This window comes from Petaurus breviceps, unplaced genomic scaffold (genome assembly GCF_028583685.1).
Source record: "Petaurus breviceps papuanus isolate PSGF00001 unplaced genomic scaffold, PetGlider_PUasm1.0 178, whole genome shotgun sequence".
NCBI classification, from domain to species: Eukaryota; Metazoa; Chordata; class Mammalia; order Diprotodontia; family Petauridae; genus Petaurus; species Petaurus breviceps.
Genome location: NW_027185777.1, coordinates 5452736 through 5476936, shown reverse-complemented (window position 1 = coordinate 5476936; position 24201 = coordinate 5452736). Strand labels below are relative to the sequence as shown.

General features: G+C 39.1%; 1 pseudogene; it reads left to right on the top strand.

Annotated features, from left to right (window-relative positions):
• Nucleotides 1-19630: 19630 nt before the first annotated feature.
• LOC138159810 (RE1-silencing transcription factor-like) lies at nucleotides 19631-22007 on the top strand (annotated as a pseudogene).
• The last annotated feature ends 2194 nt before the right edge of the window (nucleotides 22008-24201 follow it).

The window sequence follows — 24201 nt, the reverse complement described above, 5'->3', positions numbered from 1 at the left end:
AGGGTTAAGGTTAGTGTTAGATCTTCACAATGACCCCCTTAGGAGGCAGGTGCTAGTAGTGTCCCTATTTTTACAGCAAGAGAAACTGAGGCACACAGAGGCTAAGTGACTTGCCTAGGGTCATACATGTAGTAAGTATCTGAGGTCAGATTTGAACTCAGGTCCTCCTGAACTCCAGATCCCATAGGATATGTACCATGTCACCTAGGTACATCATCTAGGTCAACTAGTCCAGCCCCGATATTTTATGGATGAAGATGAGGTCCAGAAAGATTAAGTGATTTGCCCAGAGTCACATGGGTAGGAGGTGCTAAAGCCAGGATTTGAACCCAGATCCACTGACTAACCACCATCTCTCTTTGTCCTTCGTTTTCACCTTATTGATTTACTAGCACCCCCTGTATGTTTGGGAGACTGCATGCATCCATGTTGCTGGCATCACCAAAGCTCGCCTCCAAGGGCATCTTGAGATGCCTTTAACTTTCTTGATGTCAGAGTGAACAAAAGTCCCTTCTTCTCTTAGATCATATGAGATGTGCTTGGTGTTTAGGAGAGACAGAGAAACAAAGGGAAAGTAAAAGATCAAGTTACAAGAGTAGAGAAGCCGACCGCTTTACAGGGCACAGAGGGACTGACGCTGATTTTAATGTACTTGACATAGCCTTGCTAATCTAGCACCTGCAGGTAGACTCTGAAGCAATCGTCCCTGTGGCATTGCTCCATTGAACACACTGCTTCTTGTCTCCAGGAAAAACAAAACAAAACAAAAACAAAGTTTCTTTTCCTTTCTTAAAGCTCTTCTCTCTGCTGTACTTCCTGGCCTGTTCCCCTTTCTGGCCTCAGCGATGAAGCTCCCAGACTTTTAGCGAAGCTGTGATGATGGACTTGTCCTGAGCCCAGTGACCCTTTTCTTAGAATAGGTTACCACCCCCACCTTACTTCACCAGGGCCTCTTTTGATGACTAATCACTGTACCCTAAGTACCCTAGGGGAGGGACTTCTCAGAATCCTATAACCACAATTTTTCAAAACCAAACATGCTGTAATAATTTTTACCCATGGGAAAAAAGGCTTCTTGTCTTTGCAACAACCTACTTTGATTATAAAAGCAGATGTTAATGCGAATCATCCATTCTCTTGATCATCAGCCATGGATACTTGAACTTTTTCTCCCTTGATAACTACTTCCAGGAGTTAAGGTCCAGGATGTAGGGGTAAGAGAAGACCTGGTCCTGTGATTTTATTAGCCTAGGGAAATCCCAGGTGAGCAAACACCCTCTGCTAATGAAGGGTGGCACCTTCTCTGCCATTCTGCCAAAGTAACCTTATGAGATCTGACCATGTGACTTCCCTATTGGACCAATTCCAATGGCAGAGTTGGAAGCGTCCTTATGGTGGAGCTGTGAACCGACCAAACCATTCTGGAGAACAATTTGTAACTATGCCCAAAAGGCTATAAAACTGTGCATATCCTTTGACCTAGCACTACCACTACTAAGTCTCTATCCCAAAGAGATACAAGAAAAGGAAAAGGACACACATGTACAAAAACATTCTTAGCAGCTCTTTTTGTGGTGGCAAGGAATTGGAAATTGAGGGGAGGCCCATCAGTTGCAGAATGGCTGAAAAAGTTGTGTTATAGGATTGTAGTGGAACATTATTGTGCTATAAGAAATAATGAGCAGGATGGTTTAAGAAAAAATAAACAACCTGAGAAGGCTTATGTGAACTGATGCAAAGTGAAGTGAGCAGAACTACAAGAACCTTGTACACAGTAACAGAACAATTTTAAGGATGGACAGCTGTGTAATACTTAGGTACTCTGATCGACACAATGATCCAAGTCAATGCCAAAGAAACCATGATGAAAATTGCTGTCTACTTTCAGAAAGAGAACAGATGAACTCTGAGTACAGATTGAAGTATACTTTATTTTTAAGCTTTATTTTTATTGCCTATTTTTTTTAACATGGATAATATGTTTAGCATGATTTCACATGTATAAATATATCATATATACCATATGTATAAATATGTCATTATGATAGATATCATTTATCATAAATGTGTAGCACACATATAAATCAATATCATATCGTGATATCATATTATTTGCCTTTTCAATGGGTGGGAGAGATCTAGGAAGAAGTGGGAAAATTTGGAACTCAAAATTTAAAAAAATGCTTAAGATAAATAATACATTTTAAAAAGTAAAAAAGAGAGACTTTAGAAACTATATCCTCTAATCTATATAGAACCACTTCTGCAATTTTCTCAACGGGCACTCATTCAAACTTGATGATCTCCAGTCAGGGAGAGGCAGAGGAAGAGAGGACAGGAAGGACATCTCTTGAAACAATCCATTCCACTTTTTGGGAGGTCCACTAGTTAGGAAGATTTTACTAATAACAACCCTAAAACTGCCTCTTCAATTTCTCCTTCCTGCTTCGAGGTCCGGAGGAATAGGTACGGACCCTCTTTCCAATGGCAGCTCTTAAAATAGACAAGGATAAGCTCTCATGTGCCCCCGAGTCTTCTGGTTTACAAATTAAACATTCTTACTTTCTTCAGCCCATCCTCACACATCATGATGTTGAGATCCTTCACCTGTTTATTCTTTGTATGTGTGTCTGCCCACAAAATAGGGGCTTAATGAATCCTTGTTGACTGAGTGATTGCTCCAAACACTCTCTAGGTTTTCAAGGTCCTTTCTAATTATGATGCTCAGAACTGAAGAGAATACTCCAGCTATGGTCAGACCAATGTAGAATATAATCGTGCTCTCACCTTGATGCAGCCCAAGATCATGCTACACATTTCATTTCCCATTCGGCTACACTCATTTTGTACTTTGACTTACCCACCATGTCCTTAGACTGGGTGCCAGCTACCACCATCACTGTTTCTTAGCTTTCTATTGTATGTTTCCTTCCCATTTGAATATAAGCTTCTTGAAAGCAGGGACTATCTTTTTTTTGGTCCCATTTGTATCCTCAGCATTTAGCACAGTGCCTGGCAACACAATAGGGGCTTGACAATGCTAACTTGTTAGCTTTTTCCTTCCCATGATTGATTCAGTGAATTTGCAATCCATTAAGACTCCCAGATCTTTTTCCAGTGAAATATTATCTATTCAAGCTTCCTCCATGTTGTGTTTGGAAAAGTGATACATTCAATCCATGAATAGGATGTTACATTTATTCATATTAAAGTTTTCATCTTGGCCCAATTTTGATTTCTCTTCATTTTCTTGTCCAGTGGTCCTCAAACTTTTTGGTCTCAGGACCCCTTTATATACTTAAAAATTATTGAGGGCTTCCAGAGAGCTTTTATTTATGTGTTATATATCTATATATTTGTACACATAGATGTATAGCCATAGATATAGAGATATTTGCTGGTTTAAAAATTGATCCATTTTATTATTTTTTACAAAAATAGTTTTTACTTTGTAGACCTCTAAAAGAGTCTTGGGGACCCGAGTAGTTCCAGGACTAGGAGCTTCAAAATCTTTAGGAATTTTATTTCTATCATTTAAATGTCAATGTTAGTCAACAATATTTGTTTGCTAAGCATTCTAAAGTGGCTCCTTTATACCAAGCCCAGTGTTAAGTGTAGCATTGCTTAATCCTTGCTCCTTTATGTAAATCTTATAAACCTCCCACTTGTAGTTTAATCCACAGTGCCAAGCACACATCTCTGGGACATCCCACGAGAATCTCCCTCTAAATTGTTATTTATTCATTAATGACTCCTTTTGGTTTCTGGGTACATCTAATGATAAGATCTTCTAGGCCACATGGCTCTATTTCGCTTTAAGAATAGCATGATGGAGCTGTCCAGTGCTTTACTGAAATCAGGATATACTGTGTCCTACAGCATTCCCCTGACCAGTACTCTACTAACCCTATGAAAATACAGAATGAGGTCAGTCTAGCATTGGCACCCTTAACCTTTTGTGTGTCATGGACCCCTTTGGGAGCCTAGTGAGGCCTATGCTCCCCTTCTGTGTTTAAATCCTTAAACTAAGATACATAGGATCACGATATAAAGGAATCCAATTGTTACTGAAATAACAATAATACATAATAAATAATAATATTTTTTTCTCATCTAAGTTCACAGACCACCCTCGACCTCCAAAATTTGTCTCCAGATTAAGAACCCCTGTTCTAGTATGTTTTTTGATCAAGTCATATCAGCTTTTTTGTGATTATTACTTCATTTTCTAAAGGTTCACTAACCAGTGCCATTGAGAATGTTCTAGAATTTTGGTTGGAGTCAAAGTCAAGTTCACTGATGTATAGTTTTCAGATTTCATGCTCTTTCTTTTCCAGATTAGAACATCTCCAAAAGGCTAGGGTGGCAGTTCTCGAAGTGTCATCTGGGGACTGCTGGGGGTCCCCAAGACTATTTAAGTGGTAGTTAAGGTTAGAACTATTTTCATAATAATGCTAAGTTGTTTTGATTTTTAATGTAGTATATATGAGTGATTGCAAAGATAAATACAAATAAAAGTTCTTTGAGAGTCCTCAGTATTATATTTAAGGGTATAAAAGGGTCCTGGAAACCAAAAAGTTTGAGAAATAGGAGTCTACAGATTTGAACTTATTCTGGGCAACCAGAGGCTCTCTTAGGTGTGATAGAATGCTGGATGAAGGAGCCAGGAAGATCTGAGTTCAGATCTGTCCTCATGTACTTACTAACTGTGTGACCCTGAGCAAGTCACTTAACCTCTGTTTGCTTTAGTTTTTCTCATCTGTAAAATGAACTGGAGAAGAAAATAGCAAACCACTTTTGGGGCATAACAACAACTATTTCTAGCTTATCATCATATCAGCACTGTCTGAGGTTCTCTGAAATGCTAGCCAATTCATTGCTAATAAAACCCCTGAAAACTACATTATTATTTGATAAATTGATGAGTCAATAAGTGTTTTAAGTGTTGATTGCTTACAGGAGCTGTGGATACAAAAAAAGGCAACTTTTATTCCCTTATCTCAAGGGTTTCATGTTCTAATGGGGGAGATAACATCCCCAACTAGGTACGGACAATCCGTACAGGACAGATAGAAGGTGACCTTCCAGGGAGAGCGTCTAGAGCCTGGGAGAACATTAAAAGTGCAGAAGGGGGCATCTGAGCTTTCTTAAAGGGGTCCAGGGATTCTAAGAAGCAGAGGTGTTAGGACACGGTATGTCAGAGCCAGGAGGGCACACCCCGGGAAGTGGAGAACAGCGCCTGGTGACTGGCACCAGGGGGTCTGGTGACCCCCCCCCCCCCCGCCCCCCCTTGTTCTTCAGAACTTCTCGAGCTGCTGAGGCATAGTGGGCACTTTTAAGAAGCATATTTGTTGCTGTTATTGATGAAGTTAATTATGCTGATAGTTTTCCTAATATGGAATCAGCCTCGTGTTCCTGCTATAAACCTCACCTGGTTGAAGGGTATGAGCTTTGTGACAGTATTACTGGAATGTCCTTGCTAGTGTTTTATTTAAATTTTTTCCATCAATAGGTATGTAAGTTTGTTTGTATGAGCCGTAAGTGGGTACCTAGGTCTGATAATGGGCACCACAGCCAGAGGTTGAGTGGGAGGGCACATTTATGCTAATGTCCCCAGTGTCCACCCCCCACATACTCTGCAGGGACTTGGTGTAAGTGTAGGACGGTTTAGACACAGAACCGCCTAGCCCCTGATGATATAGAAACCCTTAGAGCTGGACCTTGAACTTGGATCTCTTTGAGAGTAAGGGTGAGAGGAGGTCAGGACAGCTCCAGAGGCAGGGGCAGCCAGCCTGTGTAGCTATGGGCCTGCCCTGGGACACGCCTGAGAGCCCAGGGTCTACCTCATTTTCACAGTATCCTGGGGACAATGATGAGAAACGCTTAACAGATATGATATCTGAATTGGCATAGCTCTGAGTCCTCAAGTGATGGCAAGGACAGAGACAAGCTGGAGAGAAGCCAAAGGGATCTGGATGGGAGAGAAGTAACAAAAACACTGATTACCATGTAGTTATACCTGGAAACAAATTTGTTTACATCTGAAGGTTGGGTTGTGTCTGCTTTGTATGTAGCTATGCATGTCTCCCTATTGCCTCTTGAGAGCAGGGACTCTTGGTCTTGGCTTCATATTTCCAGCAGTTGACACAGTACTCAGGCATGTAGTTAATGCTCAATAAATACATGTATGTGGACTGAGGTTCCTGGCATTTTTTTTTTTTAGAAATCCCATGAATTTTCTGAGTGTGCATTAGTATCCTTCAATAGGTAATATACTGTCTCTTCCTTTAAAGTGTGTTACTAAGTTGTCTCCTCAGAGTTCTAAGAAAATTAATTACTAAAGCAATTACTTTGATTCAGGACCTTATAAAGTATTTGTATTGAATGGGTGTTGAATGTGATAGTGATATAATGGTGAGATATGAACAACAGAATTGTCCTGTGATGTGGGAACAAATGTAATTTGTCTCATTATTCATGCTAGATAGACAGATAGATGGATATATATATATATATATATATATATATACATATATATAGGTAGATTGACAGATAAGTGGATAGAAAGATCATTTATTAAGCCCTTACTATGTGCCAGATACTGAGTTAAGCCTGGAGGATAGATGTACAAATGTGTAAGACATTGCAAGGTTCTCTTGGGAGGTTATGAGGGTGATGGATAGAGTGTAGATGTCATGAAGTTGAGATGTCTGGGGAATGACTTGGAGGCCTGGATCCAGGCAAGATGACCTATAGGAAGCTAACCTTGTAGGGGCAGGGTCTTAGGTTCCAGTGAAAGGGGCATCAGAGATGAAGAATAGAATGATGACAACAATGTGTGGAAAAGATAATTTGGTTGCTAAATATAAGCTAAGGTGCAGCTGTTTTTAAAATTTAAGTAAAAAATTTTCAGTTCCAAATATTTTCCCCCATTAAATAAAAGAAAACAAAAAACCATAGCAGAAATCCTTCTTCCTTTCTTTGGACTCTGCTAGACCTCCTTTCCTATAACAAATAACTATTAAAAATATATGTTTCAATCCATGAATCTATCACCTCTCTGTCCAGATGTAGTATGTTTTATCAGGAGTCTCTGGAATCATGGTTGTTTTTTTTTTTTGTTGAACAGACATCTCAAGCTTTTCAATGATTTTTATTTTTTAACCATATTAATGTTATTCCATAAATTGTTCTCCTGTTTTCACTCTGCATCAACTCATATGAGTCTTCCTAGATTTCTTTGAAACTATTCATTTAATCATTTCTTATAACAGTAGTTTTCCATTAGCTTCATATACCTTAATTTGTTTAGCTATTCCCCAACTGATGGCCTTTAATTTCCATCTCTTTAACACCACAAAAAAGTGACTACAATTTTTTTTACATAGTTGTGTTTTTCTTCTTTCTTTGATGTCTTTGGATTATATACCTAGTAAAGGTATTGCTGGGTCACAGTGTGTGCAAGGGTTAATGAATTTTTAGGCATAGTTCCACATTGCTTTCCAAAATGGCTGGACCGATTCATAGCTCCTCCAAAAATGAATTTACGTGCCCAATTTTCCACAGCTCCTCCTAATTTTCAAGATTTGTCATCTTTGCCAATCCCATGGATTTGGAGTAGAATCTCAAAGTTGCTTTAATTTCTCTAATTACTAGTAATTTGGAACATTTTTAAAATGTGGCTGTTGATGACTTGAATATCTTCCTTTGAGAACGATCTGTTCTTATTCTTTGATAATTTATTAATTGGGGAATAGTTCTTATTCTTATAAATTGATATTATTCTTCATAAATCTTAGATTTGGGGGTGGCTAGGTGGCACAGTGAATAGAACACTGGCCCTGGAGTCAGGAGGACCTGAGTTCAAATCTGGCCTCAGATACTTAACACAAAAACTAGCCGTGTGACCTTGGGCAAGTCACTTAACCCCAGCTGCCCTCCAAAAAGCAAAAAAAAAAAAAAATTAAATCTTAGATTTGCTGCAAAGAGAAATTTGCTGCAAAGATGTTTTTCCAATTAACTTTCCCTTCTAATTTTAGACACATTTTGTTTGTATAAAACCTTTTAATTTTAAGTAATGGAAATTGTCCATTTTATCTGTTGTGATATTCTCTTGTTTTATTGTGAATTCTTCCCCTATCCTATGATCGGAGAGGTAGTTTCTTTCATACTCCTCTCATTTGTTTATGATGTCACTCTTTATGTCTAAGTCATATTCATTTATGATGGAGCTTATCTTTGTATATGGTGTGAGATGTTGGTCTCTACCTAGATTCTGCCAGACTGCTTTCTCCCAATAGTTTTTGTTGAATAGTAAATTCCCTGATAGATGTTTTTTTTCCTCTCTAGACTACTGTGTTTACTTGTGTATCTAATTTGTTCCACCAATCAACTGTTTTATAACCATTACCAAATGCTTTCAAGATCACTACTTTGTAATATAGTTTGAGATTTGGTTCTGCTAGGTCTCTGTCCTTTTCTCTCTCTCTCGTTTCATGATATCCCTTGAGATTCTTGACTTTTTTTTTCTCCACATGATTAAATTCAATTTAATCCTTTGGTAGTTTGATTGGCATTGCACCTCATTAATAAATGAATTTAGGTTGTCTTGTCATTTTTATTATATTAGCTCCCTCTGGGTTTGTGTTCCCTGCCTGGGTTGTTTAGCTAGCTATCAGTGTCAGACTTGGTCGGTGGCGGAATCACAACCCTTCTCCAGTGTCAGAGACACAGAATTTCTGTTCACGTCTGTCCTCTTCCTTCCTCTGTGCACAGGTTCAGGCTGTCACCACTTCTAACCCTGGTCTGTCTTCTGCTCCTAACGACAAGTGCCTTCCTCAATTCTCACCTTATCTGTGGTCCAGATCTAGAGCATAAGCAAAAGAGTTGCCAGTTGGCACTATTTTGGTTTCCTGTACAGCATCAGGATCCTCCATGTTGGATCCAGGATATCTTCTTACCTTAGTGTTTCCTCAGGTGTGGTCACCAAGAGGCTCCAAGCAGTGATCTGGACAGAACTTGTCCCCAGTATCAAAGACCTCTGTCTGTCTCCTTATGCTGACCTGGGCTGGAAAAAATCTAGTCAGTACAGGAACTACACTTATGAAAAGTTTTCTAGGGACAATTCTTGAGACAAAGGAAGGGCCCTCAGATTTACAGTTCCGGAATTATAATTTACTGCTGAGCACGTGAATAAGAAAACAGTACTTTTCTTAATCATGTTTCTCACTGGCAGTTTTCTGTGTGTCTCAGTCTTCCCCCTACAATTCATTGATGGATCTGAGTGACTTAGGTTTATGTGTGAATTGTGATGCACATATTGTTCATGACTTTCTTTACTATATGATGTGTGCTAGAAGTGTTGGTGCAGTCTGAAGTTTTTCAGTACTTGTAATGCTATTTTTATTATTAATTTTCTTTAATGTAAAGTAAATCATTATGTTTAAGATCTAAAAGTGTCATTATTGTGAATGGCCGGTTGGGTAAATAGAAATGTGTTAGTGGGGGCTCAAAGTTTTAAGCAGTGAATTAGGACATGTATATTCCCTTATGACAAGGTTACCCCTAGAATCCTGAGAGAATTTGTGTTTAACTGTGTGGTGGTGGCCCAGAGACACTAGACATTCCAAAGGAAGAGCAGATTGGAATGATTAAGCCAAGCTAGAGAATGTGGAACAGATCCTTACAGTGTAATTGCATGCCCTATGGATCTTTTACATTTTGGGGGCATTGTCTAGGATTCTGCTTCTATTTCTGCTGGGAAGGGGCAGAAGCTGATGGTTGGTTGTATAGCCAGGGACAAAGGTGAACATCAAAAATGGAACTGTGTATGTGCACACATGCACACAAACCCCAACAATAACCTCACAGATCCATCTAGGACTAATGTGTTTGTGCACTAGCTAGATACCCGCCTGTATCAGAAGAACGCATAGAATCTGTAATCACTTAAAGAAAGTCATGTTGGGAAGGAACATTTACTGTCCCTTCCCAGGACTCTTGACCAGAGATACAACCTCTGATCCTGTTCCCCCTTTCCTTTCTCTTTCATTATTCTGTGAGCTGGAGAATTCCTGTTTGGATTATGAGGTGTTTAAAAAATTTCCTTCACTTGAAAGCCAGTTAGCTTTGGGTCAGAGCTTAGGAACACAATAGCACCTGCACTTGAGTTTTTTCTATTTTCAGTTATCTGGTCATGAGTCAGAATGGCCCATGATGAAATTCACCAGAGATGTTTGCCAGCAACCAAACTGACCCATGATAGAGAATCCAGGGGGATCCTTCCCATTGTCATGTTACTCACAGAGATCCCTAGTATCACCTTGGAACTGAATTTACCTGTGGTGTCTTAGTGACCCGCTTTATTCTTGGTAATCCTCTTCCCCCATTAACTTATAAAAAATAAAAATTACTCTGTCACTTGGTAGCATGTTGCATTAGGGAGAGCCGGTCTATGGATGAACTGACTTCCCAAGGAAATATTGTATAAATTGGTAAAATACTTATAAAAATATGCTGTTGAGATTATCTTAGACAATTCATAGTTTAGGATAAAAGGCCTGCTTTTGTCCAGGTAGTGCAATTGAATTGCTCAGAACTAAGAATTAAGGTGCTCTGAAAATACAGGAGTTAAAATGATTGATGTTGGAAAGAAATTAAAGAAGGAAGGAAGGAAGAAAAAAGAGAAAGAATAAGGAAGGAAAGAAGGAAAGCAGAAAGGAAGGAAGTAAGGGAAGGACTGAAGGAAGAAGGAAGGGAGGTAGGAAGTGAGTTCTGATGAGGGCTAAATATTTAATTGTGCCCAAATTTATTATGCTTTTCTTTTTCCAAACTGATCTTTCTTTAACATTGCTAGTCAAGAAGTTGGAAGTTATGGAGAAGGTATCACTTTATTGAAATTTTGGAAGATTTGTCAAGAGCTGAAAGAGTTTTAATTGAAATGGAGTAGTTTAATAATGCAACATTATGTAAAAGTGTGATTCACAGAACAAACTAATTTCAGTTGGAAGAATTCTACTAGCTGTCCTAGAGGTAGCTAGGTGGATAGAGTACCTAAGCTGGAGTCAGGATGATCTGAGTTCAGATCTAGCCTCAGACATTGTGTGACTCTGGGTAAGTCACTTAACCCTGTTTGCCTCAGTTTCCTCATTTGTAAAATATGTTCAAGAATGAAATGGCAAACCACTCCAGTATCTTTGCCAAGAAAACCCCAAATGGGGTCACAAAGAGTTAAACACGATGGAAATGACTGAAAAACAACCCATCTGTTGGGAGAATGATGTATTTCATTGCCCCCATGGGCTCATTTTGAGGCTTTTGGTGTAGTGGAGAGCCTTGCACAGAAGGGACGGGGCAGATAGATGGAAAGTTGAATCATTTTCCCCAAGCTCTGTGGGTGCCAAATTGAACACTGAACTGAATGGAATGCTAACAGTGAGATAAGAGGTCAGTAAAAATAGCAATAGCTTAGCATTCACATAGCCCTTTAAAGTTTTCAAGGCATTTTGGATACAGACCATAGGAGGTAGGTGTCATTATTTTACATTCCCATTTTGCAATTAGGGAAACTGAGGCTGAGAGAGCTTAAGTTATTTCCTTAAAACCTGTAAGTGTCTTGGGACAGGTTCTGCACTCAGATAGTTCAGTTTGGAATTTCGCCACCTAGCTGCCAGATAGCATTAGGAAACCAAGAATCCTTTCCTCCTCGTTGGTTTACTATTGAGGAAATGAGGAATTTTCCTTAAGCTAAATTTATATTTTCCTTGGGGAAAATTGCAATGACAGTTCAAATTAATTACTTTAAACACCCCTAAAGTAAATAAGTTGAACTGTCATAGAAATGACAGAATATTAAAAAGTTTGAAGATCTTTTGGTCTCATTTTGTAGATGGGGAAATTATATTAGAGAAGGGATTGGACCTTGCCCCAGGGTTGCCCAGCCTCTGTTTCTTACATCTAGGGTCTCACCACTATTTCATGCTACTCTCACTACCCCAGTGACATCAATTGTTAGCCATAGGGGCAGGTACAGCTTTCCCTGCATGGATACAATTAGAGATTAAGGGGTTCTGGGTTGTGGTGTTCTCTGGATCTTTAGAAAAAAACCATCTAGTAGGATCATGGTACCACAGATAAGAGGTCACCTAGTCTAACCTAAATCCTGAAGGCAGGGGAGGTGAAATTACTTTCTTGAAGTCACATAGTGGGTAAACAATAGATGTAGGATTTGAACCGAGCTCTTATGAATTTTTGAAGACAAGAAGACCCATTATTTCTTCAGAATTGGGTAGTAGAAGGGGTGCTCAGACCGGCTGACTTGACTTGAGCAGTTTAACAAATTTTATTCAGTGCGTACTATGACATGTATAGGAGTGGAGAAGGTCAGGTTCTCTGCTGGGGATAGAAGACAGAAAATAGCCACGGACTTCGTGGAGCTCACATTTCACCAGGGAGAAGAGATGGGTAAACGTCTAAGAATAATACAAGGTGTAGGAAGTCTGGAATGGACTTCAGAGCCTGTGACCAACCCCAGTGTTTGAGGGATAGAGAATCCTGTCTTTGGAGACTGGGTTGTGGTGGGGATCAGGGGAATTTATAAGTAGAAAGCCTTCTCATAGGGCAGTTAGTTGGCACAGGAGATAGAATGCTGGGACTAGAGTGAGGAAGACCCATCTTCCTGAGTTCAAATCCCACCTGAGACACCAACTAGCTATGAGACCCTGAGCAAGTCACTTAATGCTGTTTACTTCAGTTACCTCATCTGTAAAATGAGCTGGAAAAGGAAATGGCAAACCATTCCAGTATCTTTGCCAAGAAAACCCCAAATGGGGTCACAAAGAGTCAGACAGGATTGAAACACCAGAACAATAACAAAAATTAGAATATAACCACCTTGAGGGAAGGGATTTTCAGTACTATGATCCCACTATAATATAGAGAGATTCTTTTTTTTTAAGTCAGTCTTTCACTGGACTGTGATATATGATTCTTTTTTTAGTCATTCATTCACTGAACTGTGATGTGTTAATAACTAATTGATTAGTGGATTGAAGCTGGTATGCAATTTTGAAGCCTTTCTTTTCTGCAGAAAACTGAACCACTTATAATTTATTTATAACATTTTTATTTCAAGGTTTGAGTTCCAAATTCTATCCCTCCCTCTCTCTTTCCCCTTCTCCCTACCTGAAATGATAAGCAATCAGATATAGTTTATACATGTACAATTATGCGTAGCATTTCCTTATTAGTCATTTTGTATAAGATGCCTCAAATAAAAGAAAAAATGAAGAAAGTGAGAAATACCATGCTTCAGTCTGTATTCAAATAGTGTCAATTCTTTCTCTCGAGGTAGATGGTATACTCATCATTAGTCCTTTGGGATTGTTCTGAATCATTGTATTGTTAGTAGCTAAGTCCTTCATTGAACAGTATTGCTGTTACTGTGTACGACTTTCTCCTGGTTTTGCTCACTTCACTTAGCATCAGTTCATGTCAATCTTTACAGGTTTTTCTGAAGTCTGCTTGCTCATCACTTCTTATGGAACAATAGTATACCATTACAGTCATATACCACAGCTTGTTTAGCCATTCCTCAATTGATGGCATCCCTTTGATTTCCAATTCTTAGTCACCACAAAAAGTGCTACTGTAAATGTTTTTGTACAAATGTGTCCTTTTCCCATTTTTGGATGTCTTTGGGATATAGGAAATTCCGGTTACCCGGAAGCAGAGATGCTAAAGGCAGTCCACTCATGATGCCTTAGCATAGGAGTTGTCCAGACACTATTCCTTTTTCTACTTCTGCTAAAATTTGAGTCAGATTGTACCTTTTTGGCTATGGGTGACTGAGAATGTGTATACTGCCTAATATTCTCCATTATTTGCTTTACTATTCTGTTCTGATTAAATGCTTTACTGTTTGATTTATGACTCCTACCTGGTCTTTTAATGGTATATGCACTAAACGAGGCCTTAAATACTATTTGTTTAATTATGTTTACCCAAGGGATTCCGTACTGAACTTGGGGAGCTATAAGGGCTACCATATTCATGTAGGACTTATGTTACCTTTACACGGGAAAATATAAAATAGCGATAGTTTTTGAGGTGAGAATGTATCTGTAACTTTTGTAATGAAAAGTCTAGAGTACTAATGTGTCTCCAGTTGACTCAAGGAAGAAAATATCTTCTCTCTTTGTCTTCCCCTGGCTCTGGTAGCCATTATGAATGAAAAGGGGGAGGAATGGAGTTTTAATGGGGGTTATACCAATCAACACAGATTTATCAGAGTGATGCCCATATGCTGAAAAGCATGCACATCCTGATTTTGGTCTGATAACCTATCCAAGACCAAAATGGAAAACCAGACTAAAAATGGCTATAAACGCTGTGGCTATTCTACATTGATGTGTTGAGAGATTATACTAGAACTAGAAAGCCAGGAATCAAGGCATTTGGCTGCGGCTCTGTAATCAGCTCTCTCTTTTTTTCTTGTTTTGGATATGTCAGAGATAAGTGGGACTGTTTCTTTTTCTTCTAAGTCTTCAGTTGATATGCTGACTAGGGCCAGTGTGTAAAGTGGAATCCTGAATAAATCCTTTACCTTGGCAAATCATTCTTGCTTTCAAAATGTATAAAAATACCCAAACTTCATTTGGGCTACCAACTAAATTAATTAATTAATTTAATTTATTATAGGCTACTATGCCCTGTATTTAAAAATGATCACTATTAAGAAAAGCTAAGAAAAGTTTACAAAAGGAAGGAGAACCATGCTATAGTAGGGAGATGGCAGGATTTTATATCTAGACCTGGGTTCAAATCCCAGTTTTACTAATTACCATCTCTATGACCTTGAATGAGTCACTTATATTCTATTGGTCTCAGTTTCCTTATTTGTTAACTGAGAGATTTATACTACGTGATCTATAAGTGCTCTTCTATTTATGAATCTATGATCCTTGGATTTTATAAGGACAAAGAAGTAGTCAATATCTTTTGTAATTTCTAGTAAAAATCACATGATGACTTTCTCCTAAAAAAGAAAGAAGGGCAGGGGAAGACAGCCAAAAGGGGAAAAGCACAGAGCAGTGGTATTTTAAATTAAGAGAATAAAGTATAGGGATCACATGCAGGTGGAGTAAAAATAAACCCATTGAACTAAGCCACTCTTCAGTTCAATGTATTGCTGTTCTTAATTGGCTGGTAAATAAATGACAACACATTAAAGCAATTTAGCAATTACAGTCAAGACTGTTGTACTGTTTTCAAAATAGTTAGCTTAGACTGATACAATTACAATAATAAGCGTTCCTGGCAGAAGAAAGCACTTTTTTCACTTGCCAGTGGAAAATAAAATAAAGGCATCGTGGAAACTCTAACATCAAAGTTAGTCTTTTCCTTTTCTTTCAGCTCTTCATGCTACAGAAACTTCCAGTTAACCAGAATTTAATTTATTTGAATCTTCAAATTAATATAGTCCTTTAAAAAAATAAAGAAGGTAGATGGTGGCGTGGCTCACTCTTTCATGGGCTGCTTTTCCTCTCAGGATTCTAGGGTATCCTGCAGGGCTTTGGATGCCTTTTCTTCTTCTTCAGTTGACTTGAGCCCCCACTGAGTTTCTTCCAGTTTGTTAGGGAGTCAATAGCTAGCATCCCAAGTCCACTTAATCATTGCATACAAGGTAGTTTTTATAAAAGGGCATTTATTCCACAGACATAGGAAGAGCAGCCTTACAAAATTTTCCCCAAGCATTCTACTCCACCTCAGTCTCTGGGGTGGGGAGGGAATTAGACAGTAAATTCATATTCAGAATGCTTCAGTTAATCGGTGGTCTTAGCCTCTGGTGCTGACCTAAGAGACAGTGACTCCAGACAGCAAGCCTTGAGCCTCAGTTAGGGAAAGGTAGGAGTATTGACTTGTGGCTTGTGAGACACCTCATATAATGCTGTGTATTACAGCTCTCTCTTCTATCATGTTCCAGAAGAGGAAACTGATAGACAGAAGTTTAAGTGACTTACCCAAGGCCATCCTAATAGTAAACACCAGGGTAAGGACTCAAATCTAGATAGAAACCTCCCCATCTCCACTCTTTCCTCCTTCAGCCAGCATGATCTTTCTTTCATAAAAGTCTTGAGTAAAGTTCAAAACCTTTTGCCTATAATTCAAGGCCTTCCATGACCTGGTGTTTATCTTTCTAGCTGTGGTTCATGCACTCATACAGCATTTTAAGACCATCTCTTTCCTCAAGGATGTTACATATTGCCTGGAATGTCCTTCCTACCCCTCCTTTCACCTATTCCCATACCCATCCCTTAAAACCAAATGCAAATGCCATCTTTTCCAGGAAAATGTGCCTTTCCCTCTGGTTGTCAATAATCTCTCTCTAGTTTTCAAATAGCATTTTTTTTTCTGTGTATCTCTCTGCTGCACTTATCTTACTGTGTATTATAGCTCTGCATGTTGCTGTCTTATCCACTAATAAGAATGTAAGGTCCTGGAGGACAGGGATCAACCTTTCTATCTCCCCACAGTCCTCTTCAAAGAGTAGTTGATTAATAAATGTGCTCTGCTTGGTTGATTTCAGTTGATCATACCTTCCCCTCAAGCTATTATCCTTTAATCTTTCCCCCTTTAAAACCTAACTCCTAGAATTGAACTCACTTATTATCACAATTACATCACTTTCCTTGCTTTTCTCAATTCTTTGCAATCTGACTTTTCATGTAATGGTAGCTGTTTGTTTCAGTTACCAATGATTCCTTAAATCCACAGCTTTTTCTCATTCCTCATTCCCACAGAAACCCTTTGTAGCTTTTGACTCTTGTCAATTGCCTTCTCCTCTGGGACATTCTCTTCTTCCTTGAGATTCCTTCTATGAGACTGTCATTCCCCTTAATCCTGAATCATCCTTTTTCTTTCCATTATTAAGTATGAATACACACTCTGCCTTAGGTCCTTTTCTCTCTATACCTTCCCCCTTTTTTTAGTGATCTCATCAGCTTCCATAAGTTCAATTATGATCTTTATGCAGATAAATCCTAAATTCATGTATCCAATTTAAGATGCTTATGGAATTGACAGCTGCCTTGCTGGATGTCACCAGGATGTCTCATAGGCACCTTAAACTCAACCTGTCTAAAATGGACATGATTATAATTTCCCCATGCCTGTCCCTCCCTCAGACTTTTATCTTTAGTGTTGATGGTACTGCTTTCTTCCAGTCATAGAGGTTTTCCACCTCAGAGTTATTCTCCCTCTTTTTTACTCCTCACCTCATACCCACTAATCCAAAGCATTGCCAAGCCTTGTTGATTTGACTTTTACAACACACCTCTTATCTGACCCTTTCTCTTCATTTCCATAGCCTCCACCCTTATCAACTTTTATTCTCTCTTACCTGGGCTATTATAATAACCTACTTGGTTTCCTCTCTACATTTCAGTTAGGTGGTGCAGCGGATAGAACACTGGGCTTGGAATCAGGAAGACTCATCTTCCTGAGTTCAAATCTGGTCTCAGACACTTACTAGCTATTTGACCCTGGACAAGTCACTTAACCTCATTTGCCTCAGTTTCCTCAATTATAAAGTGAGCTGGAGAAGGAAATGGCAAGCCACTCCTGTATTTCTGCCAAGAAAAACCCCAAGTAGGGTCATGAAGAGTTGGGGAGAACTGCAGTGACCGAAGAACGGTAACAACCATGTCACTCTCACACTCAGATATCTTCGATGGTTGTCTTTATTAATTGTAACTACCTTACATTTTTACTTTACATTACATTTCCATTTACCTTACGTTAATACTTTACATTTTGTTGCTGGCAATCTGTTGATTACCTCCAGTTTATCCTCTATATAGCATTTTTGTACATTGTTATATTTTGTCTCTCCTCCATTAGACTCTGAGCTCCTTGAGAGCAGGGACTGTCTTTGGTCTTTCTTTGTATCTTAGTCCAGTGCCTTGTCATATAGTAGGAGCTTAAATCTTTATTACCTGACTGTAGGATAAAATACAAAATGCTCAGCACAACAGTTAAAGCCCTCCACAATATATTTCCAATTTACCTTTTCAGTCTGATTTCATATTATCCCCTTTGTGTATTCTTAAGCTCAGTTAAACTGAATTAACTGTTCCCCACATGCAATATTCTAATTGTTCTTCTCTGTGCATTGATTGAGGTGGATCACAAAGCCTGGACCATACTCCCTTCAGTTCAGGTGGCACCTCCTACATGAGGCCTTTTATGATTGCCCAATTATTAGTGTTCTTCCCATTTTAATTTAATTTAAATGCTCTATGTATTTTTTGAATACAGTTGCATTTTTCCTCTCCTCCACCTGCAAATGAATGTAAACTGGAGAGCAAGAGCTATTTGAATATCTGGTACACAGCAGAGTGCCTTACCCATCACAGGTAAATAACTAGTGCTGTTGAATTGAATTGGCAAAACTTTCATGACAATAACCACTGGGCTTGGGGCCTTCAGGCTGACTCTAGGATTATTAGGCCTCTTGCTAAATTTTCAGTGTGAGCCTTTACATCGGCAAATGTTACAGATCAGGGCTTGGTTTACTCTTATCTTGATTGTCTAAGCTTAAGAAGATGATGGTGACAGTGTTAATGATGCAGATCCAAGTGAAGCATGTATGGTTGGTTCTTTTTCCCCCAGACGCCTGGCTGTTAAACATTTACAAGCACACCACTCACTGACTGACTGACTATAGCCCTGTGAGATAGGTTGTAAAAGCATTGCCATGCCCATTATCCGATTCATTTTTTGGTCTACATCCTTATACGTATCTTAGCATATTTGTAATTTGCTTCTGCTTCTTTGGTTTTCAGTTTAGAGATGCCTTATATGATCCTGGGATATATTTATCTTTCATTCATCCTTGATAAGGCAATCTTCTTTGTTGTCTCACATCAATAAATCATATGAACTTAAAAACCAGTGACTGTTTCGCCATTTGCTTCCTAAGGTGGCTTTTCTTCATGCCCTCTGATCCAGACACAGAATGATATGGTGGCTTAGTGAGTATTTTCACATGGCTAAATTGCCATATAATTCATTACAATACACAGTCTGGGCCGAGGAAGAATGCCTGGACTTTAATATCGAGACCGTCAGGGATAAAGATTGAAGGGCATTTGTGAAGCCATGTGAGAGAATCTGACATCTCCCTTCATACTTTGTTTGGCCCAAGCCTATAAGTACCTTACTTTTATAAACCCTGAAATTACCTCTTCTCCAATGATGTCCAGCTGGTGATAAGTTTCTCAGTAGGTAGCAAGCTTAGCTTGTCCTCAGACCGTAGGCACTGTGTAGTACATAGGATGTACTTGGAACCTTTCCAGGGTTATCAGTGTTTTTTGTTTAGAGGAATTTAATCTGATTCATGAATAATGTCATGGACCCTACTGGAACACGTTGTAATGTTATAATAAATATCCTAGAAAATGGGGGTCAAGTATAGAATAGGTTTAATGTAGAAGAAAGAATGACAAGATCAGTTTTTACATTTTGTTGCTAATAAGTTTGCTACCTGGCCAGCTACGTGACACAATGGATAGAGCACCAGGCCTGGAGTCAGGAAGACCTGAGTTCAAATCCAGCCTCAGCTCTGTGACTCTGGGAAAAAGACCCTAACTCAGAGACACCATGTCAGCCAGGAACCCCTGAGGACAAATGCAAGACCTTGAAGACCAAGCCCTTTAGCTGCCACCCTGTCAGTATGAAACAGAGCCTGAATAAGAGTTTGGGAATGGCATCAGGGTTCATAGAACAATACATTTTTTTTTTTTTGCAGAGAAGCAAGGCCAACCAGCATAGACCAAGGAGTCGGTTTCTCTGTTGCTGAAGAAGTGGATTTTTCCAGGGGTGTATCCAGTGGGACCATTGCAACTATAATAGTAATAGATATGATTATTATTTGGCTTGTTTGAAGCACCCCAACAAAGCAGGACAAAACGAGTTATGCACAAAGGTTATGTGTGTTATGCACAAACACCTCCAGAAGAGAAACATTTGCCATAAAATCATTTTCCTAAGAAAGTATATACCTGTTCCCAGTGCTCCTACTTTTCAGACAGAAAAAAAACAATATTTGAACACATATAGGTGAATGCCCATATCAGGGTGCTATGTGTACCTATTCCATCTCTTTAACTAGACATAGGCATACTCATTCAGGTAAGAAACCATTTAAATGTGATCAGTGCAGTTATGTGGCTTCTGTTCAGCATGAAGTAGCCCGACATGCAAGGCAGGTTCACAACGGGCCAAAGACGCTGACCTGCCCACACTGTGACTACAAAACAGCTGATCGTAGTAAGTTCAAAAAGCATGTAGAACTCTGTTTGAACCCACGACAGTTCCTTTGCCCTGTATGTGATTATGCTGCCTCCAGGAAGTATGATCTGAAATATATCCATTTCAGGCATTCTGAGTGTTGTGATATTGCAATGGATTTTTCCAAAGTGAAACTGAATAGTGTGGCCAGTGGAAAAACTGAAAAAGAGCAAACAAAAACAAAGGGAGATGAAGTGGAAAAAGATGAATGAAAAGATGAATGTAAAAGTCAAGAGAAAAAGAAAATTTCTCAAAAGAGAAAAAACTGTGCACTGTGGCTTTCTTAGGCCAAGTGACCACCGGAAATCATAAGTTGGCAAAAGTCAAAGGAGATATATGTTAAAGCAGGGAAAGGCTCAGAAAAATCATGGAAAGACAAGAAAGTTAGAAGAAAGATGGAAAGTGAAGCAGCTTCTTTAAATAGTAACCCAGTGGATGATATAAAACCTGTGGTGAAAAAGAAAAAGAAAATTGAAAGCAGATCCAGAAAGAGCCAGGAAGCTGGAAAAGATGACATCAGAGTGGAAGAGTATAAAAGACAAAAATAAAACAAAAAAAGAAAGCTTTGAAAGGTAAACATGTTCAAAACAAAACAAAACAAAACCCACCTAGTCCATTCAGGTAAAGTCAATTCAAAATTAGCTGGTTCCTGAAAAATGTCCTCCTTGTCCTCCTCCTCCTCCTCTTCTTCCTCTTCCTTTCCTTCCTCCTGTTTCTCTTTCTCCTCCTCTTCAAGAGGATCCAAAGGAAAAATCTGACAGCCCTAGGGAAGAACTAAAGAGAGAGGAAGTCCTTGTGGAAGATGCCTCAGTGCCTCTTAATACGCAGTGACCAAAGGAAGGTCAAACACTCAGGACTACCTGTCAGCACCAGCGCTGGTGCTAGAACCAGAATTCTCACCAGCACCAGTGCCAGGCCCAGTGCCTTGTATGCCTTGTACCTGTAACAGTACCAGTACCTCCACCTGCATCACCAGCTAAAAATGTAGAGAATGCAGAAATGAAAGACCAAAGAATGCTCCTTGAGCAAAAGGAAGAAGACAGAGAAACTTCTCTTCAGAAAGCTATAGATGGAGGGCCAAATGAAAGTCATTCTGGTTGTACCCAAGAGTCACTTATGCCATCATCTTGTGAGCCAGAGAAGGACCTTCCTGATAAAGAACATCAGACTGATGTGGTCTGTGGAACGGAACAGTCCAACTGCAGAAGAGCATCTGGCTGATAGAGACTTGACAGCTGAAGAGCTGCCTTCCCTGCCAGAGCTGCCCCTGCCGGAATGCCAGAATGCGGTTGCCAGAACCTGAGTTGCCAACAGTGGAGCAGTGAAAGCCAGATTCTCAAACGGTGCCAGTGCCCTCATCAGCTCCTGCTGCTGCAAAGTAGTCTCGGGAAGCTGTTGAAGATGGGGGCATCCACAGTCATGATGGCAGAGGCCTGAGTGACACCATGTCAGAGGGCTCTGGGTTGAACGGTGTTCCATCTCTACAGGAAGAAACAGGTAGAAAAAGCTTCCCCGTAAGAGCAGCAGCTGAAACAGCAAACTTTCTTTGCATTTTCTATGATAGATCTTTTAGAAAGGAAGGAGAATATAGCAAATACCTTAATTGGCATTTAATGAATGTCTAATACATTGAGGAAGCAACTAAGGAGTTAGAATAACTAAACTCTATACAGACAAGCCTACGATGCTTTTATAAGATCTGTTATGTTTTATGAATAATTATTGCAGTAGACAATTCCCTTTTAAGTTTGGAGTAGTGTCTGATGTAAGGTAGATACCTTTTCCTCACTTTTCCACCACTCCTTTTCTTCTTTTTTTTTTTTTTAAAGCAATTGGGGTTAAGTAATTTGCCCAAGGTTACATGGCCAGTTTTTTTTTCTTTTTTTTGTGTGTGGGTGTTAAGTATCTGAGGCCAGAACTGATCCGGGAGCCCTGCCCTTACTCACTGCACCACCTAGCTGTTCCAACCACCACTCTTCTTGAAAATTTGTTAATCTCTTGCATACATTAGTGAATCCAAGGAATTGGATTTCTTTTTTCTACTAAACTAGCACTAGGGAAAGACTATTAGCTTTTGCATAAATTATTTTTAAAATGAGATTTAGAAAACCAAGATTATACACAAATGTAATATTGATCATACAGTTAGCAGTAGTCAGTGTTTTTCCCATTTCTAGTCTCTACTTTTATCTAAAATACTATAAAGCCACACACAAGCAGCTTTCCAGAGGACTGCTGCTGTGAACCATTTTAAGGTTCTGATTATATAGTATAGTGAACACTCTATTCAATAACAAATCAGAGCAAAACATTCACAGTAAATCAAGGTACAGCATTCACAATGTTACAACTTATCATAGAAAATCAAAATACAGCATTCACAATAACTTATCAATAAAATAGCCACATAGTTTTCACCAAAGTGGTAACAATAGTTTTTAACAAGGTACAATCATTTAGTAACTCAATCATTCAATCATCTTTAAGGAGGCTTGCCTTAAGGGTCACAAAATACAGTAGTCAAAGTTCTCCACTCATGGGGCACACTAAGTTACAAATCAGTCACTATTCAATCATCAGCCACTTTTCAGTCATGAGTCACTACTCAATACCCTCTTAAGGGGTAGTGGAGAATACACAGACCATCCACCGCTTGGTCACAAGTAAATCACAGTCTTCTCAGTCACTACACAATATCCAACTCAAGGCTGGCTCTTAGTTTCCATGGTTCCTCTTCTGTGGTCCCAGCTCCAACTGTCACCTGGATTCAAAGGCAGGCACCTCCCAGTTTCTTGTCCAGCTCCTTGTCCAGTTCTTTATCCAGTTCCCATTCCATATAGAGGCTCACAGTGTCCAGGCCACCTCAAGTCCTCCATAGTTTCTGTTTCTGGGAAGACAAAGCTTAACAGAGCCACAATAATATTCATCCACACTGCCAGCACCATTATCAATTCATTACCTGCCTGTGAAATCAACTCAGACCCACCAACAAGGTCTGAGAACTCAACACAAATCATCAACATAGAAATCAACACAGACCCACAAAGTCCAAGAGACTGGCACAAATCGGTAAAGTCCCAGGACCTCCAAAACCCTCCTCCAGGACTTCTGTAAACATACAACCAGAAAATCCTCTTTCAGGGCTTCCAGTAAGGTCCCAGCACTTCTGTACAAAGTATCACAAATAAACATCAACACAGAGAAGACAGTGTGTCAGGATACCACAAGTATTCTCCTTGACTTTGCCACCACAAGAGTCCTCTTTTCAGCTCTTGCTGCCTCTAGCCCTGGGGCTCTCCTTATATAGTCATTAGCTCCTCCCCAGGAGTTCACAAGTTCTAGGGTTTCACAAGTTGTGGAGTTCACACGCTCTGTTTCTTAATGGACTGAAAAAAGGTGTTAATTCAATAGTTGAAACAAGGTGTGAACTACTTCTGAGCTTGCCCTTACAAATACATTGTTGGTTCCTTCTTTATTTAGGCATAAATCAGCATATTGGTAGCAAATTACTCAGTGGTTTTCTTTGAGAGAATCTAATGTCTCTTTTAGGAAATTGGCACTTTTAACAAAAAAAAAAAAGCCATAGTGTGGTTAAAGAAATGAACAGTCATACTTTTTAAAATGTTTTTTTATTTCTCCCTATAGTGGACAGTGAATTGTGCACATTTATTAATCGTTTTTATGATTTTTGATTAAAAGTTTTGATTTGTATGTGTCAATCTTCATAAATATTCTAAAAATAGTTTTTAATTCTAGGAAGTAAAGGAGTGTTTAAAAAACATTTACTGGTGCTTTAATTGCTTAAAATGTTTTACATTGTGTTTTTTTTCCTTTTTTTTAACCTATACAGTG